Below are 22,189 nucleotides of genomic sequence, written 5' to 3' on the forward strand. Positions count from 1 at the left end.
ATATATTTATGGATGAATGCGAAGGAATTTGGGGATGGTGTTACTCAGCACTGGTTGATAACATGGAAGGTGTTAGGGTCCAACCTTAACCCCCTTATTTATTTTAATAGGGTCGAGTCATAGTTATAGTTAACTAAAGAGTCAATAAAACCCATATTAATAATTGTAAGTGCATTTAATGAAGGGACCACAGTTAGTTGTAAATGGGCCATGGTATTAGATATATGGTATTAATAAGAACCATGGTAATGCCCCATGGTATTGCATGTATGAATCATATATAAAGGATAGAGACTCCCCTCTAGGAGCATCATGTCTTATTTTGTCATTGAGCTCAGCTCTATTAGAGTTTGCCCCCTCGGAGAGGAAAGTGAACATTGCTTTCTAAATAATAAAATACTTGCTGTTATTTCTCATCGTTCTATGTTCTGGGTATATTTCTTTGCATATTTGGTATTCTGGTATCGTCTTGTAGGTTAATAGAATAACAAAGTGGTATCAGAGTGCTTTCTAGGGCAGGTGGGATCTCCAATTTTTAGCAATTTTTTTTTTGGCAAGAGATGTGTTCCAACGTCTTTAAAACATAGGATCAGTCGTTGAACACATAAACCTACAGATTTGGGGAGGCATGCACACAGGAAATACAAGAGGTGGTCATGCTTGTTGGACTCCCTTGTAACCCCTGTGGGTACCCCTTCGAGTAGTAGCACATTAGACATAACTGCGCACTGACTGTCTTCCAAGTACCTTCTGGGTATATCGAAAGCCCCCTAGCTCCCTTGAAATCTTGCCATAGATAAACCGTTGGCCGTCTTACTGTTACAGTACACTGAGAACAACACTTGGATAGATTGCTCGCGCGTACGATAGGGTAGTCGGGTTGTACGGCTAAGGGTATGGTTGATCCTCCTTGGTTAGTGCCCTGAAAAATTGGGTCGAGTACTACTGTCAGACCCTTATGTATATTGCGATCTGTAGCACCTGACACTCCTGGAGACCATAGTTCGCTTCTCTATCTCTGGATCACGCATAATCTTTACCAGAACATATCTTTCAAGTGGGGTTTTGTTGCAGCAGCAGCAATCAGTTCTACTGTTAAGATATATTAGATTAGCCATTCAGATCTATCAGATCCATCAGATCTGCAGTAGTAATCAGTTCCGCCATCCAAATCTATCAAATCATCCATTCAGATCTCTTAGATCCATCAGATCTGCCATTTAGATCTGACTAATTGTGTGGGTTCCTATACCTGGGCGTGATTTTCGTAGGACTTTGGCTAGCATTTACATTTCTAGGATTCAGCTACTACAGTATTCCTAAGCAAGGAGTAAAACTCCGTTCGGAGTAATAAAAAAAACGAGTCTGATACCCCCTGGGGCGGTCATTTGTGACTTAGCCCATAAGAATCAGGTTGACGAGCTAAGCAAGGAGGTACCATTCAACAAGTGCCAAAAATTTTGGGTGGTCCCAAATTTCAAGCACATCGGATCGGTGCATGGTACAAACTAGAGCTCAAGCTATGGCCAATGAGAGGATTGACAAACTTGAATCACAATTGCAAGATGTCATCTTCCAGCTGAAGACCTTAAATGAAACACTCTCTAAGGGTAAGGTGGAGGAATGCATGGAGGCAGCTATTGGAAATGTAAACATTGATGGCGAGTCTAGCTAGTCCCTTCACCTCTTTGGCACCCACCAACACTCCCATCTGCAACCACCCAAGCTGGACATGTATAAATTTGATGTCTCTCACCTGCCTGCATGGATAGCACAAATGGAGCAATATTTCACACTGAATTACATCCTGGATGATGCGACTCAGCTTAGTGTGGGTATCATGTACTTGGACAATGAAAGATGGCAATGGTGGCAATGGCATCAACGTTGCTATGGAAGGTTAGACAAGAACAGTGAATGAATATATTGTAGCCTTTGAAGCCTTATCTTTCCACACTAGAGGTCTACACGATGAGCTCTACGTGGAATGTTTTGTCAGTGGTCTCAAAGAATCCATACAAGCCCACGTCCAACTGCACCACCCTAGCTCATGGTTTCATGCTTGTGGGATAGCTCGTGAAGTAGAACGTGCATTAGCGGCCCTGTCCAATGGCCTAAATTTCATCGCCAAGGGTCGCCCCACACAGGCTCAAAGCACTACCCAAACTGTCAAGGTTCAAAAGGTGTTACCAGTAGAAATGGCGGAAAGAAGAAAGCAAGGTTTGTGTTAGAACTGTGGTGAGAAATACTCCCCTGGGCATAAGTGCAAGGAGCCCAAATTCTTTCAAATTGATGCTACTGATCATAGTTCATCGGAGGAAGCCCAACCACTTGAGGAACTAGAGGAAGAAGAAGAGCACAACCAGCAGGACAATGTACCTGAAGAACCAGTTATCTCGCTACACGCTTTGGCAAGGATTTCTTCTCCCCAAAGTCTCAAAATCAAAGGTTTTATTAAGCATCGCCCAGTAGTAGTCTTGATTGATAGTGGCAGTACACATAATTTTGTCCATCAAAGAGTTGCAGAAGCAGTGCATTGTTTTTCTTAGCAGTTTCTAACTTCCAGGTCCAAATTGCTAATGGGGGGACAATGAAATGTGAAGGCCGTTGTGAAAATGTCAAACTTAAAATGGGGGATTATCAGTTAAATTCCCACATGTTTGCCATACACATCAGAGGGTTCAACATCGTCCCAGGTTCTGAATTCCTTCGCACACTTAGCCCAATCACAATGGATTTCTAGGAGTTCTATATGAGCTTTAAGCAGAACAACCATACACATACCCTCCGCAGACTCTAGGCGGGATCTCCCTCTATCATCAGCTCACATCGGATGGAAAAATTGTTAAAAAATGGCCACCATAAAGTTATAGCCCAACTTAATGCCATCCAAGCCTTCGAGCCCAATTCTCTTCATATTCATCCTGAGATGCAACAGATCTTAAACAACCATCTGCTAGTCTTTGACAAGCCTCATGAGCTTCCACCCTCGAGAGGGGAACATGATCATAGCATTACTTTGGTCCCAAGGGCCCAACCACCAAATGTGCGCCCATATAAATATTTGTTCGCCGAAAAGAATGAAATTGAAAAAATAATCAAGGAACTCTTGGAAGCAGGCATCATTCATCCCAGCATTAGTCCTTATTCATCACCGGTGTTAATGGTGCTCAAAACAGATGGGGAATGGTGTATGTGTCCAGACTTCAGGGCCCTCAATAATTTGACGGTCAAAGATAAATTTACCATCTCGGTTGTCGATGATTTGCTGGATGAACTAAATGGGGCTCAATTATTTTCTAAGCTTAACCTTCGTTGAGGCTACCACCAATTTCGTATGAAATAAGTAGACATTACAAAGACTTCTTTCCAAAATCATGAAGGCCATTATGAGTTCCTGGTCATTCCATTTGGTCTTTGTAATTCCCCATCCACTCTTCAGAGCCTTATGAACCACCTGCTCAAAAAATATCTCAGAAAATTTGTCCTTGTTTTCTTTGATCACATCCTCATCTACAGTTGCACCTGGGCTACACATCTTCAGCATGTAGATCTACTCTTGCAACTACTCCACCGACATAAATTATTGGTCAAGATGTCCAAGTGCTCTATTGGCATGGAAGAAGTTGAGTAATTGGGCCACATTGTGGTGCGTGAAGGTGTCAGGGTGGACCCCAAAAAGATCCAGGAAATGCACGATTGGCCTCAACCAAAGACCTTGAAGAGCTTGAGAGGATTTTTGGGTCTCACAGGCTACTATCACAAATTTGTCTGCAATTATGGTCGCATTGCTAGGCCCCTCACTCAACTCCTCAAGAAAAATTCATTCCTCTGGAATGATGAAGCACAACAAGCCTTTATAACTCTCAAACATGCCATGTGTTCCACTCTAGTCTTAGCACTACTCGACTTCACCAAATCTTTTGTGATTGAATGTGATGCTTCTGGTATGGGTATTGGGGTGGTCTTAATGCAGGAAGGTCGACCCTTGGCCTTCATGAGCCAACAACTAAGTGGGAAGAATCTAGGACAATCTACCTATGAGAAGGAGATGATGGCCATCTTACATGCAGTAGATACCTGGCGACCATACTTATTAGGGTGACATTTCGAAATCCGAATAGACCATCAAAGCCTTAAATATTTTTTGGAGGAAAACCTATCCTCACCACAACAATATAAATGTCTCGCCAAAATGCTGGGATATGATTATGAGATAATTTACAAGAAAGGGCGTGAAAATATTGTAGCAAATGCGTTATCCCACCAATTTGAGGAGGAAATTACCCTGCTCGCAATTTCCCTTCCCATTCCAGAATGGATTGAGGAGGCTCGCAAGGAATGGTTTTCACATCCCCGGCTCTCCCAACTCATTAATCATTGTAGGTGGATCCAAATTCCATAGAGGATTGCTCGTGGAAGGATGACATTCTTTGCTATAAGGACAGAGTCGTAATATCACCAACATCCACCCTCAAAAGCCGCATTTTGGTGGAGTTGCACTCATCTCCCACTTCAGGACATTCAGGCTTTCAAAAGACATATGCTCGCACTCGAAGATCGTTTTTTTGGATAGGAATAAAAAAGGACATTCTTTCTTTTTTAGCTGAATGTGACGTTTTTCAGCACCATAAATGAGAAACAGTCAAATCCATAGGCACCTTACAGCCATTGCCCATTCCGACCTTAATCTGGACGAAGGTTTCTATGGATTTCATTATAGGTCTTCCAAAGTCAGGAAACAAGTCAGTCATCATGGTGGTTGTGGACAAACTTTCTAAGTATGGTCATTTTTTTGCCCTACCCCACCCTTTTACACTGACTTTGGTTGCTCAATCCTTCATGGATTAGATCTTCAAATTGCATGGCATGCCCACTTCCATTGTGTCTGATCGTGACCTGATCTTCACCAGTAACGTTTGGCATGAAATCTTCTAGCTACAAGGTACCCAGCTACAACTTAGTACTTCCTATCATCCACAAACTGATCGTCAAACTAAAGCAGCCAGCAAACGTCTGGAGACCTATCTTAGGTGTTTCACCTCAGAAAAGCGACATCTCTAGGTACAGTGGTTACCTCTAGCTGAATGGTTATATAACACCAACTATCATGCCACCACCAAAATGACTCCATATGAAGCAGTTTATGGTCAACTCCCTCCTTCCCCTACTTCTTATATCAAGGGATACTCAAAGGTACAAGCAGTGGATCAGCTCCCATAGAACTGCACAACCATGCTGGCCCACCTTAGAGAGAATCTTCATCAAGCACAAAACCACATGAAGCAATAGGCAGTTCAACATCACTCAGAATGCCAATTTCAAGAAGGGGATCAGGTACTCTTTAGGCTGAACCATATAAGAAAACATCACTCAAAGACAACGTTTGTCAGAAATTATCTCCAAAATTCTATGGACCATATCAACTACTTCAGCGCATTAGAGAAGTCACCTACAAGCTAGCTTTGCCACCCACTGCAAAAATCCATCCAGTCTTCAATGTCTCATGCCTCAAGAAAGTGATTGGGAAAAATTGCAGAATTCAAACTAGTCTCCTTGAAGTGGATGAAGAAGGGTCAATCTAGCTCCAACCTGAATAGGTTCTTGACACACGAGAATGACACCTGCGTGGCGATACGATCAAGGAAGTCCTCATCAAGTGGAAAGACACCTCTCTGGAAGATGCAACTTGGGAACCACCCACTATCCTTCAGTAGTTTCCGCAGCTTCAGCCTTGAGGACAACGCTATTCTTATGGGGGAGGGAATGCTAGGGTCCAACCCTAACCCCCTTATTTATTGTAATAAGATCAAGTCATAGTTATAGTTAAGTAAAGAGTCAATAAATCCCATATTAATAATTATAAGTGGCTAACCCGCATTTAATGAAGAGACCACAATTAGTTGCAAATGGGCCATGGTATTAGATAGATGGTATTTCCCCATGGTATTGCATGTATGAATCATAAATAAAGGATAGAGACTCCCCTCGAGGAGCATCGTGTCATATTTTGTCATTGAGCTCAGCTCTATTAGAGGTTGCCCCCTCGAAAAGGCAAGTGAACATTGCTTTCTGAATAATAAAATACTTGCTGTTATTTCTCATTGTTCTATGTTGTGGGTATATTTCTTCGCATATTTGGTATTTTGGTATCATCTTGCAGGTTAAGAGCATAACAGAAGGATTTTCTGATGGGCATCTTTTAGGTGCTTTCTCTTCTCTCCGTTGCTCACTCATGTGTTGTGTGTATTCTATTCTCTCCTTTGCTCAATGGTGTAAACAATGACATGACTAGTTCACTTTGGTGGATGACCTTTTGCCTGATTAATTATGGTGATGGAAGGATTTAGTGACAAAGTCATGGTAATTTACTTCTAGGTTTAAGCTCATACTTAACTAGGGACAAAATGTGATTAACAATTCATGGGTAGTAGTTTTATTTATCAGTATGGTATATAATTTTCATTTTGTGAGTGAGATACTTATTCAATTTCTAAATAGAATATCATTTCCATTTTGTTCCACGAGTTGTTTCCATTTTTATAAATTATTTGGTAAGATATTAACTTTCTCAGATTTGTCAATCTGCCCCTGAAAACAAGTTGTTATCAACATATTAGTTAGATAAGTTCATGGTCATTACATATATGAATATTTTTATAATTTCCTTTTCATATTATATTTTTCCTAATTTATTTATTCGAGATAAAAGTTGTTATGACCGATCAATCAAGCTCATAACCGATTTAGTGTATGAGCAATTATATATTTCAATATATTTGATTTGATTCATGCAGAGTAACTTGTATCAGAACCATGGACGATGATTGTCTAAGTTTTATTTTCTCATATAAAAGGATATGCTAAATGAAAATCAATCTAAGCAATCAAATTCAGAATTAATACCTTGTCTTTATTGGTTGTGCTATTTCTTGATACAAACTGTGCAAGGAAAAGACACATCAAACATTTTAAGTATGCACTTCGGTCAAAGACAACGGAAATTAAAAGGAAAATGGCCGAAAAGAGTGAAAAAAAAAACAATATTTTTTATATGTGTGGGGTTGATAGAAGAGTGAAAAAAAACGAGTGAAATAATTTGAATAATATGGTTTGGAAATTTGAATATATATATATATATATATATATATATATATATATATATATATATAAAAATATAAAAATAAAATAAAAAATTCCTAAAACATATAAGAAGAAATGAATTAAAAGATAATTCGAACATCTCACCTCAAATAGAGTGAAAAGTCAAAGAAAGATAATTAATGACATAAAATTTACTTAATCTAAAATTAAGAAATTAAAGAATAATAAGGATAAAGAATTAAAAGTAGTAAAAGTGAAAATAATAAGTAATAAAAAAATAAGAATGAGATATAAAATAGTTTAGATTTAATAAATTAAAGGATAATAAGCTGATAAAGAATTAAAAATAGTGAGAGTGAAAATAATAAGTAATAAAAAAATAAAAAGGAGATATACAATAGTCAAAAAAAATAAGGGAAACAGGATGAAAAGAGAGGATAAAGGAGAATAAAATTAAAGAAAGATTAAGAGAATAAAGAGAAAAGAAAAAAGAAAAAAAAGAAATGAAAAAATAAAGATTAAAAAAAGAAGGAATATTATTGAAAAGTTAATTGATAATAGTTTTTCCAAATTGATTTAGTTTGTAAGTATTTTTAAAACAACTAAAGATCTTTTCAATTTCAATCACTTTCAATATAATATGAATGAGAACATTTCAATATAATATGAATGGGAACATAGAATTAAAAAGCTAAAATTTTAATTTTTAAGTAGATATGGCAATTAGATTTATTTTACATTTATCAATATTATATTAGATTGTAGTGTATTTATTTGTATTTTAAGATATTTTTTTTATTTTATATGTATGATATTGTTCAAAATAATTGTTGACATTAAGTGGAGTAGGTAAAAGTGTAATTTCAATTTAATTCCAAATCATAAATTAAGAATTAAGTTTAATATTATTGTCAAGCAAAAGATTTAAAATGTCATGATTTTGAAGAAGTTTAGATTAGTATAAGAAAATAAGAGTGAAATTTAATTTTAATGTGTAAAAAGTTTATGCAGTCGAAAATAATTGGTAAATGGATGTCTTGTTAAGGAACTTTTTGTGTGATGGTGAACATTCAAAATTATGTGGTAGTGCCAAGTTTTTGATGAAACAAAGTATTCCTATTCTTTTCATGTAACAAACCATAAAACCATCCTACTTAGGCTTGTAAGAAAAAGTAAAATATTCCTTAAGGTTCAAGAATGTATAACAAATAAAGATAATAATAATTCTTTCTAAATACTCTAAATAACTCAATTAGTAATAATACAATTCAATATATAATAAAAAAATAGAATAATTAAATATATATTTACATTGTTTAAATAATACACAAACGATTGAAATAAATAAATATTATTAAATTGATAGAAAGAAGTATGAGATAAGATTTTATACAAAAGTCATGAATGAGTAATAAACGATTTTCTTACACCACTCCATATGCTTAACATTGTCTAAGGTATAGAAATAAATTTATATAAGTTTAAAGGGTTTTTTAAAATTTGTATAATTTTTAAGGGGCTTTAAAATCTATATTCTTTTGGATTTTTATAAAACATTCAATCAGGCATAGAAAAATAAAGGTTTTATAGTAATTTATTCTAATTCCATATTTATCTTAAAATTTAATGTTTAGATTTATTAATATTGAAGGTTATCTTTTTATGTAAATGGTGATCTTATGATTAAGTTTTGTTTTTCTCTCTACAATTGATATAGAAGGGTGAGGAATCATTATTGAAGCAAAGGTTTTTTTTTGCCTAGTGCATGAGATAGAGACTAAAACTATTTTGTTGAGGTTACATGGCATAGTAGTAAATGAGCACTAAAATACTAGTATTTATTAAAAGGTATGATATCTAAAAATCTTAGAAATGTATTACAAGAAAATTGCACAAAAAAACCATGCAAATAATTAAAATGGAGTTAAATACAAATGTATTGATATATTCTTGGCTCCACTTCTACCTGAACTCAAGTTTTATAAACCATGACCCCATGCATTCTTATTAAAATAGAAATTAAACTTATTGCTTGATGTTGCAATCGACTTGTGAGGAATACAATTTTGTAGTAAATATCTATTTCAATTCCAAATCACTCTTCCTAATTTATACATTAGTAGAGGTACAATGGTAAGAAATACAAACACATATTACCTTAAACTATTTAATTTTGTAATTTCAAGTGCTTGAAAGAAACGAGGGCCTTGATTTTATTGTAGATCAATCAATGATTTTTTTTCTAATATGTTTTAAGGTCTAAACAATTTTTCAAAGTGACCTTGATTCATAAATTTCCATAGATATTTCACTAGATAGTTCATCACAATAGATCCAATAAAATTATACTTAAAAATCTGAAATCTATACTACGAAGGTCATTTTATTTAGACTTTTAATTTTATTTATTGTTTTCATACATCCAATATGTAAAATATATAAAATAGGGAACATGTAAAAATACAATCCCTTAGCACCATAATATCACAAGATGTTATCGCCAAAAAATGATCACCTAGCCATTTCTAACTAGGTTGATCGAAATACACCTTGTAGGATTAATTTTACCACAGTAAAATCACTTCTAGTGTGAAAAATAAATTAGTAGACCACTTTTATTAAATTATTTTTGGATGAAAAAAAACCATGAGAATGATTAGATAAATCCTTATTTTTTAATTTTTCTCTAAGAATAATTATTAAACCATTGTTTAAATAATTATTCCTTGTCACATTTGACGAAATCCCCTAAGAATCATTAAATAAAACATTCAACAAGGCATAGAAAAATAAAGGTTTTATAGTAATTTATTCTAATTCCATATTTATTTTAAAATTTAATTTTTAGATTTATTAATATTGAAGGTTATCTTTTTATGTAAATGGTGATCTTATGATTAAGTTTTGTTTTTCCCTCTACAATTGATATAGAAGGGTGAGGAATCATTATTGGAGAAAAGGCTTTTTGTTGCCAAGTGCATGAGAGAGAGACTAAAACTATTTTGTTGAGGTTACATGGCATAGTAGTAAATGAGCACTAAAATACTAGTATTTACTAAGAAGTATGGTATCAAAAAATTTAGAAATGTATTACAAGAAAATTACACAGAGAAACCATGCAAATAATTAAAATGGATTTCGGTACAAATGTATTGATATATTCTTGGCTCTACTTCTACTTGAACTCAAGTTTTAGAAACCATGAACCCATGCACTCTTATTATAATAGAAATTAAAATTATTGCTTCATGTTGAAATTGACTTGCGAATAATACAAGTTTGTAGTAAATATCTATGTCAATTCCAATCACTCTTCCTAAATTATACATTAGTAGAAGTACAATGGTAAGAAATAGAAAGACATATTATCTTAAACTATTTAATTTTGTAAATTTAAGTGCTTGAAAGAAACGAAGGTCTTAATTTTATTGCAGATGAATCAATGATTTTTTTTTCCTAATATGTTTTAAGGTCTAAACCATTTTTCAAAGTGACCTTGATCCATAAATTTCCATAGATATTTCACTAGATAGTTCATCACAATAGATCCAAGAAAATTATACTTAAAAATTTGAAATCTATACTATGAGGGTTATTATATTTAGACTCTAAATTTATTCATTGTTTTCATACATCCAATATGTAAAATATATAAAAAAGGGAACATGTAAAAATACAATCCCTTAGCACAATAACAAGACAAGATGTTATCACCAAAAAATGATCACCTAGCCATTTCTAACTAGGTGGATCGAAATACACCATGTAGGATTAATTTTACCATAGTAAAATCACTTCCAGTGTGAAAAATAAATAAGTAGACCACTTTTATTAAATTATTTTCAGATGAAAAAAAATGCATGAGAATGATTAGAGAAATACTTATTTATTTAATTTTCTCTAAGAATAATTATTAAATCATCATTTAAATAATTATTCCTTGTCACATTTGATGAAATCCCCTAGGAATAGTTAAATAAATCACTATTCATTTATTATTCATTATTTCTATCATTGGAATAATTGTTAAATCACTATTTAATAAGTGTTTCAATTTCACACCATTCTTAATCCTCGCGAAATAATTAATAAATTATTTTATTTGTTAATTATTTCGAAATAAAGATATTTGACAATTTTAAATATCTTTACCCTCTCCAAAAAATACAATAAAGTATTACTAATGGTTAGATCTTGATTTGGTCAATATTTTTTTATTATTTTCGATTTTTTAGATTAATTCAATACTTTGTTATAAATAGGAGGGTTTTCCATTCATTCTTCACCATGATCATTATTGTTGTCACCATTATCGTCTCTTTTCTTTTAAGCTCCCATTTGAGTTCTCCACATTGTCTTGGGTTTTTCACACATTGAGAGGGAACGTTGATTACTGAAGCATCAAGGACATCAAAGGACCCATCCCACGAAGGGGGATTTGCAGACCCTTTTTGTAGATATCCTTCACGAGGTGTTATCAATAAAGATATATTCAATTAGAAGTCTTTCTATTTGGGTTATTACATTGGATAAATATTGACTACTTTTTGATATTGTGGATCGTAGATGTTTTTTTTGTAGGTTTTACACTTTTTATTGCAGATCTGAATCATAAGAAGCCACAAATTTTTGTTAGGGTCATTTGTAACCTAGTGACTTAAGTGAAGTGTTTTTGGTAGACCTTCCAAGAAACTTCACACTAAAAAATGGCGACTCCAGTGATGTAATAATAATGTTGTCAGGTGATTGAAGTTTCAGTAAATTTCAGGGTTCTCTATAACTATTTTTAGCCTCTCAATTTCTATTTATAGTATTATTTCCCTTTTTGTCAAATTTTTGGATTTTGGTGGTTTAAGTTTCTTTCCACAAGTCACATGTACCAATCAAGCAGTAGATGGAAAAATTTGTACGAGATCTACTGATCGAGGGACGAGGGAGAAAAACACATTTTTGAGCCCCTGATCTACATTCCAGAGCACACTATTTGGCCCAAAAGCCTTGTTTTATAGTGTTTCGAGTGAGTACTTGCATTTTGGTATTTTTCTGGAAATTTTTTAGAATTTTTTTCAAATTTGCTGAGAGTGTTGTCTGTAAACTGGGAAGGGTACTTCACCTCTATTTTTAGTCTCCCCTAGGCCTAGATACACTCATTTTTTCTCTTTGACGAAGGAAAAATCTGCTTAGGGTTTATACTACACCTCCACATTGTTAGGAAGATATTGCCTGAGTGAGGAGTCTAGGGTTTCAACATTTTCAACCACTGCTTTTTAGAGTCTGATCCATTACTTTTCAAAACTTTTGGATAGGTTTATTTCACCTTTTATCCCTTTAGATTTTTGTTTTTTACTTTCCCCCTTAGGATCCCCTTGAGCATCCTAGCTTTTAAGAGTTTCACACCTATCCTTTGCAACATTTTTCACCTCTGATTTTTTTTGTTTGTCTGCACCATTTACAACATATTAGTGCCTCTAGATCTTAGTCCCTTGACATTAGATATTTTAGGCCTTTTAATGTGTCTTTGAGTAGATTGTTTCCCTCTCTTTCTTATCTACTTGATGGACTTTGTGTGTGGGGTTTTGTGTTCTTGATTGGTTGTTTATTTTTTGTCATTTTCAGATTTATTTATAGTATTTCAGCAACACATGGCATCATAAAAATTTCTCAATTAACTCATACAATTGACACATTATTTTCACACACTCACACCCTAAGTGAATGTGAGCTTGGTTAACACTGCCAAGTCTGGATTTGAAACTCAACACAAATAGATTAAGCCCACTTGGGCACCAGGGAAAAACAATCTTTCTTGTGTACATGTAGGATTGGTGGGATAGGTTTCCAACAACATCCATCGATCTCTTACATTGAGACATAGATGTTAGCATATTAGGGAGCTCAAAATTAGTCACCATCCCATGGTCCAAAGCCATAGTTCATCAAAAACCGATTTAGAGTGGGTTAGGCTAGGTCATTGTGTGAGCAATTCTCCTCTAGACTACCCAACCTTTAGCAGGGAATCCCATATGTTGGTTGACTACGAAGAAGCTCAAGAATCAACCACCCCTGTGGAACAAAAGTAACTGTAGACCAATCTTAGGAAAATACCTTATAGGACTGGTTAGGGGAAGCAGTTAGTTCTCTACCTTACCTTTCTTTAGACAACCCTGCTTACGAGGATGAGATTCTGTCAAGTAATAAGTTCTTTGGAAGGTCATCTAAAACAATAAATTTTGTATTGTTTGAGGATTTAAACCACCTATAGGCTAGAGGTATTTTTATTTGATAGGACGCGTTTTCTTGTATTAGAGTAACATCATTAATATAGTTAGTTTACACTTGGAACCACTGCACTAGGAGTTTGATTGTTTTTTGTTGCTCTTTTATTCCTATCATCACCCTTTAGTCCTTAGATCCATAATTGCCTTGACATCATTATGCTCCCTAGGCATTTTTCAGGGTGACTTCGATGTCTTCACCCTCAGTTCTCGTTAGGACATATTACTCCTCCTCATTGAGTTAAAGCACATCCTCCTAGTCCTTCATGGATTAATGATTGTGATGTCGATTCTACTAATTCGTCCAATTCCTCCTTTAATTTCACATATTATCAACCTCGTACCACCACCATGTTAGGCACCAACATGGGTGTGGGAAACCAAGGGGTAACCTATGTACCAACCAAGGTAACCCCACCAGCGGAACCCCCACCAATGTGGTCACTCCTACTCCAATGCTTCATTTTATGACTAGTTTGAGTCTCCCTGATTTCAGCCAGCTCATTAGCGATCCCCTTCTCTATGATCCCACTTGGACAATTATTCTTACTAAACTTCCTTATTACATCTCTAATTTTGAATGTAATCATAGAGAATATCCCATTAATTAGGTTCTCTCATTCCACATGTCCATCCTTCTTCATTTTTTCCAATGCATGCTTCCTATAGGAACTACTAAGTGGTATGTTGATCAATCCAGAGTGACTCGTTCCACTTTTGCAACTGTTGCCAAATATTTTCTTGCCTATTTCCAGTCACCCCTCTGTTATGACATTGGTACCAAATTTTTGACTTCTTTCCTTCAAACTTCTACCATTCACCTATGCCACCATTCTCAAGAATGGTGTAGAAGGAGGAGCATTTGTAGAGCTCCTACATTCGAAGACCGTGTCTATATGAATTAGTTCCTTAGATCACTTTTAGCCCCCATTTCTAAAGATATCAAGTCACACTTCCCCTAGTCTGAGGAAGAAGTGTTGAAATGTGGCAACAAGAATATTCCAATTTAATTTGTCCTTGAATTAAATTGTGAATTAAAATCGAATTTAGTCTTAACAACTACTTGGAATTAATTAATTTATTTATTTTAAATTAATTAGTTGGAGAAATTCAAGTTAGAAGTCTTTTTGAAGTCATGCAAGAGTTATCCCTTAAATTAAGGAGATAAGATTGAGTTATATTTGAGTTGTAATAAGTTAACTCAGTTTATTGAGTTAAGTCCAGTTAAATTAGTTCCAAACTGTTTGAGGAACTAATAGTGAGTTAATAGTCAGTTGATGCATTAATGCACTAAACTAGTGCTACTCCAGTTAATTGAAGATTCCCTCATCAGAAACTCATCCATGTCTATTCTGAGAAATACCTAGTTGATATTAATGTTCAAGGATAGTGTACTATCAGTTGCATGTGTTTTCTCATGGTGAAAACTCATGCATGCAGTCAAGGATTCATCCTTGAGGACTGCACTATTTTGGAGGCTTGTTTTTCCACTTGTTAATAGGCCAATCATCCACAAGGAACAACTCAAGGAAATAGGAGCTTGGAGGGTAGAGAGGAAGGCTGGAGAGAAGCCAAGATTGCCTATGAGCATCTGTGAGGACTGTACTGAGAGCTGGCTAGCTGTGAGAGCTAAGGCTTTGTATAATTCCTATGTATTTCCACCATGTATGATAGTACAATAGTGTGGGGTTTTATCTGAGACTTTGCCCAAAGTATTTTCATGTGTATTGTGCCATTGATTCTTTTTCTTCTAGTTATATTGTTCACCTTGATCTTTAAGCTTCCGAAAATTGATAGTAGAAGTAGGTTATAGTAATTTTCTTTGATTTATATTGCATTATTGGGTTAACCTATCATAGATTTTCTACATGGTATCAAAGCTATGAATAGTATACTGAGAAGAGAATTTGAAGTTTGAAGTTTGGGGTTGTAGGTGCAAATTGAATTCATATCATACTTCAAGGTTGGCCAATTGCATTCTATGGCTTGAGACTCAAGTATTCCTTGGAAGGTAGCTTGAATTACATAGCATGGAAAGGTAGAATGGAGGCTGTATTAGAAGAAAATGTCTTAAAGGAATTCATTGATCAGGAAATCCCAAAGCCAGCTTCAATTAATGCACAATAGTTGGTTGAGTGGAAGAAGTGTGTGGCGAAGGCAACACAGATCATCCTTGAGGGAGTCCAAAACCATATTTTCTCGAGTCTCCATGGGAAGGATACACCATTTTGGATGTGGAATACGTTGAAGAACCTCTAAAAAAACAATCGTGACCAGAGGAAATTGGCGCTCAAGGATAAGCTTCGAAGAATCAAGATGGAGAAGGGCGATACTATTTCCACATATCTGAACAAGCTCACCACCTATAGAGATGAGCTTGGTAGTGTGGGAATAACTACTGCCGATGATGATATGGTGAGCCTCGCTCTCCTTGGCCTTCCAAAAAGTTGGAATAGCTACCAGGACTCTGTGAATGGAAGGGAGAAACTGGCGCATTGGGAACGACGGTGGTCGGATCTTATGCAGGAGGAGATCAGGAGGAGCACACGAGATGGTTCTTCATCCAAGTATGATGATGAATAAAATTTGGCCTTAGCAAGTAAGGCAAGGAAAGGGAAGGGGAAGGCTTCCCATTTCAAATCTAATTCTTCTCATGGAGGGAAGAAGGGTGACATGTCTAAAGTAACATGCTTTAGTTGTCACAAGATGGGACATTATATGACTAATTGCCCATCGAAGAAGTCCAAGAAGGGATCCTCGCAAGGATCGGAAGGTGAGGCATTAGCCTCTCAGTTTGAAATGGACTTTACCCTCATCACATGCATGGTGTCATCGATGATGGGTTGTGTCTAGTATCTTGGCAGTGGAGCCTCATTCCACATGATCAGTGATAAAAAAATTATTCAGTGCCTTGGAGGAGAAAGACCTCAAGATGCGCATAGAGATGGGCGACGACGGAAGGTATAGTGTTTCAGGAGTGGGCACAGTTTCTTTTCAGATGGAGCATGGAGCTCCTCTCACCTTGAAAAATGTGATGTATGTGCTTGGACAGAAGAAGTATTTGGTATCAGTTGCGATGTTGGAGGAGAAAGGCTACAATGTTGTCTTCAATAAAGGAAAGGCATTCCTAAGACACATAGCCACGAGTCAGACCAAGAGGATAGGGATTCAGGTGAAGAATCTCTATAAACTAGAGGTAGATGATTGTGCAACATTGAGTACGAAAGTAGAATTGGTGCAAAGCTAAGACATTGGTGAGTTGTGGCACAGGCGGTTGGGGCATTTGCATCATGGGGCTTTGAAGATAATGCAACAGATATCTACAGGACATTCCAAGGATAAAATTCAGCAAGTTGACACATGCAAAGTTTGTACCTTGGGAAAGTACACCAAGTATTCTTTTCATGATCGAGACAGTCAAGTAGAGGCTATGTTAGATCGAGTTCATACTAATTTGTGTGGACCATTCTTGACGACATCCACAGTGAAGCAAAGGTATTATGTGATTTTCATTGATGGCTATTCTCGTAAATGTTGGATTTATTTCATGTAGAAGGAGGACCAAACATTCACAAAGTTTTGTGAGTTCAAAGCTTTGGTCGAGAAAGAGTTAGGGAAGAAGATCAAGGCCTTAAGAAGTGACAATGGTGGAGAATATGTCTCTCAAGAGTTTAAGGACTTATGTGCAGTGGAAGGAATTAAAAGAGAGTTGACGACACCTCATAACCCACAACAGAAAGGCATGGCCAAGAGGAAGAATAGAACTATTGTAGGGGCAACATAGGCAATGCTGCATGACCAAGGCCTACCACTTCACTTGTGGACTGAGGCATGCAACACAATGTTCTATTTGCCAAATAGAAGCCCACATAGCATACTTGGGATGAAGAAACTAGAGGAAGCTTTCTCCAGTAAGAGACCAAATGTGGGTCACTTCAGGATCTTTGGCTCATCGATATATTTCCATGTGACAAAGGATGCACGAAAGAAGCTTGAGCCAACAACAGAGTTGGGGATATTTCTGGGGCACACTGATAAACCTCACAACTATCGGGTGTACTTGCCTACCTGTCAGAGGATAGTGGTTCACAGAGATCTCAAGTTTGATGAGTAGAAGGCCATGTGAGTTTCCATTGAGATGGATCTCCAACTACAGGTTGTGGAGGAACTATTGGTTCCTAAGGAGGAGGAGCCTCAAACTGATGCAGAGCAGCAACATGCAGAGGTTTTAGGAGTGGATACATCTACTCAAGTAGGGTCTTCCAGAGTTGGATGGAAGCGCACAAGAGAAACTAACAGATTGTAGGAGGATGCGAGAGAGAATGTGGGAGCACCATCTTCTCAGCGCAGACAGAGGAGGTCACCCAAGAAGTGCCACCTTTCTAGGGAATGTGTTGAGACTGAGTCATCTTCCTTTGAGGAAGCAGTACAATCGCTGATTTGGGTTGATGCTATGATGGAGGAGTATGACTCCATAGTTTGTAATAGTGTTTGGGACGTCGTTGTGAGACCAGAGAACAAGTCAGTTGTGAGTTCCCATTGGCTTTACAAGGTAAAGAAAGCTGTTGATGGTAGTGTGGAGAAGCATAAGGCAAGATTTGTTACCTTTGGCTTTTCACAAGTCGATGGGATTGCCTATGATGAGAGTTTTTCTCCTGTCACAAGGTACTCATCTATCAGATCTATGTTGGCATTATCACCACAGATGGGTTGGAAGATCCATAAGATGGATGTGAAGATTGCATTCCTCAATGGCCAGATTGAAGAAGAGGTGTACATATAACAGCCAGAAGGTTTTGAGACCTTCGATCGTGAGTCACGTGTGTGCCTACTCAAGAGAGCATTATATGGGCTGAAGCAAGCACCTTGTGTTTGGTACACTAGGATAGACAACTACTTCACCAAGTTGGGCTTCACAAAGAGTGAAGTGGATGCAAACCTGTAGCACATCGTTGTGAAAGGTAAGATGTTGATCATTGTACCTTATGTTGATGATCTCATATTGACTGGTGATGATCAATTCATCGTGTCTTGTAAGGAGGAGCTTGGAAGATAATTCGAGATGAAAGACATGGGTCTCATGCATTACTTCCTTGGCATGGAAGTGTGGAAGAAGTATGGGGAGGTTTTTGTGTCTCAGGGTAGTATGCCAACGAGATACTCAGGAGATTCCACATGGAGAAGTGCAATCCCATGTAGACTCCTCTAGTAGGTAACTACAGGAAGGAGGTTTCTACTTCAATGTAAGTCATAGAGGCTACTATGTACAGGAAACTTGTGGGTTCACTGATGTACTTAATGAACACACGACCAGATTTATGCTATGCAGTCAACCAACTGAGTCAAGTGAGGGTTCAACCTACCAAGATGTTTTGGAAGGTGGAAAAACATGTATTGAGATACCTCAAAGGCACATCTTAGTATGGAAAAAGGTACAGACAGACAAAGGGAGTGAAGCTACAGGGATTCACTGATGTAGGTTGGGCAAGGAGTCCATCGGATCAGAAGAGCACATCAGGAGGGATTTTCAACCTTAGGTCAACGACAGTTTCTAAGTACAACAAGAAACAGAGGTTGGTTGCACTCAGCTCGGTAGAGGCAGAATACATGGATGCAAGTGAGGCAACATGTGAGGCCATTTGGATGTGGAAAATCCTAGTTTGTTTGGTTGTTCAGAGGATGGATCCAACTGTGATCTATTGTGATAATCATAGTTGTATCAAACTCTCTGAGAAACCAGTATTTCATGATAGGGCCAAGCACATCGACATCCAGTATCATCATCTCAACAACTGTGTAGCAAGGAGGATCATGTTGCTACAACATATTTCGACAGAGGAGCAAGATGCTGACATTTTGACAAAGGAATTGTCAAAGTGTAAATTCAAGTTCCATAGAGACAAGAGTGGGGTGGCAGATAATCCCTTTCTTGTTGAGAGGGAGTGTTGAAATATCACAACAAGAATATTCCAAATTAATTTGTCCTTGAATTAAATTGTGAATTAAAATCAAATTTAGTCTTAACAACTACTTGGAAATAATTAATTAATTTATTTTAAATTAATTAGTTGGAGAAATTCAAGTTAGAGGTCTTTTTGAATTCATGCAAGTGTTATCCCTTAAATTAAGGAGATATGATTGAGTTATATTTGAGTTGTAATTAGTTAAATCAGTTTATTGGGTTAAGTCTAGTTAAATTAGTTCCAAACTGTTTGAGGGACTAATACTGAGTTAATAGTCAGTTGATGCATTAATGCTCTCAATTAATGCTACTCCAGTTAACTGAAGATTCCCTCATCAGAAACTCATCCATGTCTATTGTGAGTAAGACCTAGTTGAGATTAATGTTCAAGGACATTGTACTATAAGTTGCACGTGTTTTGTCATGGAGAAAACTCATGCATGCTGTCAAGGATTCATCCTTGAGGATTGCACAGTTTTGAAGGCTTGTGTTTCCACTTGGTAATAGGCTAATCATCCACAAGGAACAATGCAAGGAAATACGATCTTGGAGGGCGGAGGGGAATGCTAGAGAGAAGCCAAGTTTACCTGTGAGCATCTATGAGGATTGTAATGAGAGTTGGCTAGTTGTGAGAGCTAAGGCTTTGTATAATTCATATGTAATTCCACCATGTATGATAATAAAATAGTGTGGGATTTTATCTGAGACTTTCCCCAAAGTATTTTCATGTGTATTGTGCCATTGATTCTTCTTCTTCTAGTTATATTGTTCAACTCGGTCTTTAAGGTTTTGCAAATTGATAGTAAAAGTAGGTTATAGTATTTTTCTTTGATTTATATTGCATTATCAAGTTAACCTATCATAGATTTTCTACAAGATGTGATCCAAGTAGACTTAAAATTTGATGTGATATATACCCAAATAGATTATGGTTTTATTATCATCCTTGATCTACCTCGACCTGGTGTTGTTGATGCACTGATAGCATCTCTTTTCACGGATGGCATAGTTGGAACCATTTCACACCCTCAACGATATGCTCCATCTCTGATCAGTTATACTCCATATCAAGGAGGGATGAGTTCCTCTTACATTTATCCCTCCCCCAATCCTCCACATGGAAACTCTTATCCAGGTCCCAACATGCCATATGCATATCCCCATCCACATCAATAGAGACCAGGGCCAATTGTTGCATCACCTATTTATCCCAATGTTCCCCATATCCTTATTATCTGTATGCACCATTTAGTGCTCCAGTCCCTCAGGCACAAGCGTCGCATCCCCCCATGCATGCTCTCCCTATTCCACAACCAAAAATGCCTCCGCAAGATTTAGCATATGCTCATTAGAGTAGACCCAATCCCCCTAACCCCAAGAAAATAACAAGGGAAGGGTAATAGAAACCAAAAATCTCAAGTAATCAAGGTAGCCAAGGTCCTCTACCCAATGCACCTCAAGGTCCTTAGCCCAATCCTACAACTCAGCAATACGGAAAACACCCAAGAAAAACAAGGGCCTTCGTATGGATAAACCTTGTTCTTGTTGCGATGTATATGGCCATTATACTCATGAGTGTCCCATTTTACCTCAGATGTTTCAACTATGGGAAGGTCAACCAGTTACTTTTCAAGGACCACATCCCATAGCTCCTCCTCCCCCTCCTGCTTCATTTCAACGGGTAATGCTTACCAATACTTTTCCTCACCAAGGATACATTGTTTCCCAACCTATGCCAAGTTGGGTATCTCAACCCACTCCACCACTTGGTAACCATGATTATTAGATAATTATGATGAATTATGATGAGGTTAATACTGAGCAAGTCAACCTTCAGACTTGATCATGCCAATACAATAAGCCATTTGCAAAGTAAGCAACTGAGTTCCAACCCAAAGTTTACACTAATCCTCTATCATCATCCACTGGTACCTTATAGATCCCTCAACATAAATTTGACATTATTCCCAAGATCCCCAAAGGTCCATTATGTCGAAATGCTTCTTCTACTAAAGGTTCCCATACCTATAGCATAGTAGATGACTTGGCACAGTCTATTCTTGCCATATCAACACTAGAGGTTCTCAAGACGTGCCCATCCCAATGGAGAGCTCCACTCTCTACTTTGGGTGTCATGGATCCCCAAGACGATTATATGATTGTCTTTCATGTTGACAAGTTGGAAAATTCTACACTACCTTCATCTATTGCTTTTCAAATACCAATCTCCATTGAAAATGCCACTATTCAATGGTGTATCATAGATGAAGGTGCCTCCACCTTTGTGATGGCTGCTAGTGTTTGGAAGAAACTTGGCTTCCACCATCACTTTGTGTGCTTGGTACAATCATCCTTCACAACCCCTTGGCTTATATCACAATAGTCCAATCACAGTTGTTGGGAAGACCATCTCTATTGACATTGAAGTCATCAATGCTCCCTTATATTATAACATTCTTTTGGTTCATAGTTATACCTATGCTATGTTAGAGATAACATCTGTGGTTCACCATAAGATGTCATTTCCCCATAATGGAAATATTGTCATCGTTGATCAGTTGACGTATTATGATCCCAAAGCCCAGACATCACCTTAGTCCAACATCTCTTCTGTGATAGATAATAAGACTATCTCATCCCTCACTAATGTCTATCCTGGAGTCTACACAGATTCCACTTTGCTTGGTGCTTATCATGGTCCAAAACTACTCCTTTTGAGCCTATCTCATCCAGTTTTTTCATGCTCCAATCATCACATTCTGCCCATAAATGGTCTGGTATTCCTTCATAGTGACCAACACCTCCACAACCTATTGTTCCTAAATCAACCCAACCTTCTAGTACTACT

This window comes from Pinus tabuliformis, chromosome 7, assembly GCF_031772625.1.
Source record: "Pinus tabuliformis cultivar Carrire ecotype Pingquan chromosome 7, CPIR1, whole genome shotgun sequence".
In the NCBI taxonomy this organism is placed as follows: domain Eukaryota; kingdom Viridiplantae; phylum Streptophyta; class Pinopsida; order Pinales; family Pinaceae; genus Pinus; species Pinus tabuliformis.